The sequence below is a fragment of the Nannospalax galili genome, unplaced genomic scaffold, assembly GCF_000622305.1.
Source record: "Nannospalax galili isolate Female #2095 unplaced genomic scaffold, S.galili_v1.0 scaffold2232, whole genome shotgun sequence".
NCBI lineage: Eukaryota > Metazoa > Chordata > Mammalia > Rodentia > Spalacidae > Nannospalax > Nannospalax galili.
The window spans coordinates 49,129-53,355 of NW_008331696.1; the positions used below are offsets into that span (position 1 = coordinate 49,129).

The window sequence follows — 4,227 nt, forward strand, 5'->3', positions numbered from 1 at the left end:
AAATGAACCTACCATTTGACCCAGTTATACCACTCCTTGGCATATACCCAAAGAACTCATCCTATTGCAGGGACACTTGTACATCCATGTTTGTTGCTGCTCTTTTCACAATAGCTAAGAGATGGACACAACTTAACTGTCCCTCAACTGACAAGTGGATAATGAAAATGTGGTTCATTTGTACAATGGAGTTTTACTCAGCAGTAAAGAAAGATGAAATCACGAAATTTTCAGGTCAATGGATGGAACTAGAACCTGTTATACTAAGTGAAGTAACACAGACTCAGAAAAACAAATGACGTATGTTCTCCCTCATATGTGGATCCTAGCACCAAATCCTTGTGAGTGAGTACGTATCCAGACATAACCACAGGAGCCAGGATAACGGAAAGGAAAGAGGGAGGTAAAGGAAAAGAAAGAAGGTGAGAGAGAAGAACAGTAGGAAACAGGTGTCAATAAGGGAGATATGGATAAAAATGTGGTTATTTTAAGGGGAGGGAGGAGATAGGGTTATACAAGGAACCTAGGGGATAAAGGGAAAGAAGGAGTTCAAGAGAGGTGGGACCATAGGAGAAGGGTATTATTAAGGGATAAATGGGAAAAATGGGGGTACCTTAAATGGTGAAACCATGGTGGAAGTGTTAGAGAATGCAAGAGATAAATAATGCCTAGCTAGTTTTTAAAAAATCAGTGGGAACCATATTAGTCCAACAACCTATTGACAAATTATACGTACAACTAGATCAAAGAATATATGTTTAGGAAAGTTTTATCTGTGAACATTTGGTCTTTGCCCAAGCTTCATCTACATGGCACACGGTAATTAAAAGTACCACACTGGTGGAACTAATCTTCTTGGATGTTTAACTGATATACTTTGAGGCCAATGATAATTTGGTTAGAGGGACATAAGGACAGTTTTTGCTCCTTGCCTTCCTAGGTCAACTAGTTCCAGAGGACTATGAGCATCTCTCAAAATGTCCTGTAATTGTGGTGGGTCACCTGTCCTCCTGATCAAGGAGGCCAAGGAGACTCCATGAGATGGACTTGAACCAGTGTCCAGTCTACAAAGAGGAGGGTCAAAACAGAGGAAATATTTCCTCCATGCTTCCAAGTGAAGCCAGCCACGGTCGAGCAGGACCTTTGACTCATCTTCACATAGGCGGAACTGGTAAAAGAAAGGAGCCAGGGGCTCCTCCCAAGCCCATGTGACCCCTGAGGAACAGATCCTCAAACGACCTTAAGAGTAAAAATAAATCGGTTTTCTGGACCAACTGTATGGACTTAAACACCCAAAAGGAAACCAAAGATTAAAGGGGCCAATATAATTTCATAAGAGTCCATATGTATAGCTGGCAAGTAGGTGCATAAATAAATTTAAAAAAATAATAACAATTCTTCAAAGCATAAAAATTTGCTCCTTAATAATTAGTAGATGTGAAGAACATTACCATTGAAATCTACCTGATGACTTTATATCCATGCTCAGATGCCAAGGAGCTCAGAAAGTAACCAAGTGTGACTAGTTAATAATCAGATATATAGAGATTAGAAACACATATGCATCTTAGTGTCAATTGTATTAAAAATCAATTTTTATGTATGAAACTGTATTTTAATAATGAAATGAAGATCTTTTTTAAGTTTAAAAACCTCCTTTAATTTTATCTCATAGGGTTTATATGGAGTACAATATTGTATAACTGTATTAATTCAACTGTAAACCTAAAAATTTACAGCCAGTTTTGAAAGAGAAGCATCTTAGCTCTGGAAATTGTTATTGAATATGTCAATGCTGTTGTAATGAAATGCTTCTTCTAATTATGTGGTTATCAAATAAATAATTAAAATAAATAAATAAATAAATACCCGTACTCACTAGGAAAAAAAAGGAGCTGTAATGAAGGAAAAAGTATCTCCCAAAGGCGATGAAGCAAAAGACGATGGGAAGGATAATGACAGGACAATACCACAGCAGCTAGGTGGTCAGAATAGAACTCCTCCAACCCAGGGCTTAAACACTGATATTGTGAAGGTCTGGACAGAATCACATTGCAGAATATGCCTTCTCAGATAGCCTCGGGCTTGACTGCAGAATGAGGAAGGACTGTGGTCTCCCTCTCACTGTTCTCACCTGCACAAAAGCTTGTCCACACCTGGCTGCTTGTGGAAATACTCTGTTTGAAGGATGGACAGTGCAGCTAGGGAAGCTGTGTTTACTGGGATTGAAGCTGAAGATGATAAAGATACGGAGTCAACCTCATCGGTAGAACAAGCATCTATTGAAGTGCCCGATGGACCAACACTCCGTGACCCTGACCTCTATATTGAGATTGTGAAAAATACAAAGTCTGTTCCAGAATATTCAGAAGTGGCTTATCCTGATTACTTCGGTCACCTTCCACCTCCATTCAAAGAGCCCATTTTAGAAAGACCTTATGGTGTGCAAAGGACAAAAATTGTCCAAGATATTGAGAGACTTATATATCAGAGTGATATCATAGATCAAGTTGGTATATGACTTAGATAATCCAAATTACACTACACCAGAAGAAGGAGATATTTTGAAGTTTAACTCAAAATTGTAATCTGGAAATCTGTGCAAAGTAATTCAAATTAGAAAAAATGAATACGATCATATTCTGAACTCAGATATAAACAGCAACCATTATCATCAGTGGTTTTACTTTGAAGTCAGTGGAATGAGGCCACGTGTTGCTTATAGGGTTAACATCATTAACTGTGAGAAATCCAACAGTCAGTTTAATTATGGTATGCAGCCACTTATGTATTCAGTTCAGGAAGCATTAAATGCCAGACCACGGTGGATTCATATGGGCACTGACATTTGCTATTACAAAAATCACTTCTCAAGAAGTTGAGTTGCTGCTGGTAGACAAAAAGGAAAATTGTACTATACAATTACATTCACCGTGGACTTTCCACATAAAGATGATGTTTGCTACTTTGCTTATCACTACCCATATACATATTCTGCTTTGCAGGAACTGTTTGATTTTGGAATCCTTGGAATGTGGAATGTGAGAGTTATCATGTGAGAGCCTTCAAGTTTTGAATGTTTGCATTGTACAACAAAAACTAAATCAAGTAACTAAACGACCAACTGTGGTAGATTTGTTCTCACAACAAAATAACTTAATGGCCAAAAATATTGAAGGGATGATCATCTTACCAAAAAGACATGAGAGCAGTGTGACCAGAGAGCATTCTCTAGTGTGTTTGGAGAAAATGTCATCTGCAGAGCAGAAAAGATATCAGGCTGGTGACTCTGAATGAGCCTCACTGTGTTGTCCTAGAGAGGCGATGTTCAGGAATCTTTTGGGGCTAAGAAACCACACGTTCATACCTACATTAAGATTTAGTACCTATTTGCGGTTCTTAATTGAGGTTCTAGGAAAATAATAAGTACATATATTTGAAATAATAATAATAAAAAAAAACAGGCCTGATGGCCCACACCTTCTCTCCATCCCCCTTTTATGCATGCTGATACACACACATACACACACACACACACACACACACATATATATATATGTATATATATGCTGTTGCTAATATTCCATCACCTTCTAGGTTTTCTTACTCCATAGTACAGCTGGTGGAAGCACATCACTGAGAGCAGGCTTTGAGAGTCCTTAGGCCTTGCTGGATTTCCAGTTGCTCTCTGCTGTCTGTGCCTGTTTGAAGATGTGAGCATTTGGCTTTCTGCTCCTGCCACCTTTGCTGCCATGCCTCCCCTCCATGATGGACTCTTACCCCTCTGGAACTGTAAGCAAAATGAACGGTTCCTTCTATAACGTGCCTTGGTCATGGGGTCTTATCACAGCAATAGAAAAGAACTAAAACAGTAAGAAATTACATTTGTCTGGCATATGACAGATGTAGGTATTTCTCTGGGATCTATGACCACTCCAGTTATGTATATTTGGCTATGTTTACAGTACCACATATGAATTCCCTCCCATTGAGAGGGCTTTAAGTCCAATAAGATAGCTATTGATTACCCCCAAGATAAAAGTTCCACTACTGCACCAAATAGAGATAGTTTGCTATGCTGGTTATTGTTGTGCTTATTAGGCTTTATACTGGGGCTGGACCCTTGATGGACTTTCTTCTTAGCAGCATAATATCCTCTGATACTATGAGAGCCAGTCTTCAGGGAGGAGACTTCCTGGTCAGTACCCGCTCCATTGCTCCAAGTCC

General features: G+C 39.0%; 1 pseudogene; it reads left to right on the plus strand.

Moving 5' to 3' along the window:
• The window catches only part of LOC115069221, a 37,938-nt pseudogene that overhangs the window by 30,648 nt on the left and 3,063 nt on the right, over positions 1-4,227 (plus strand).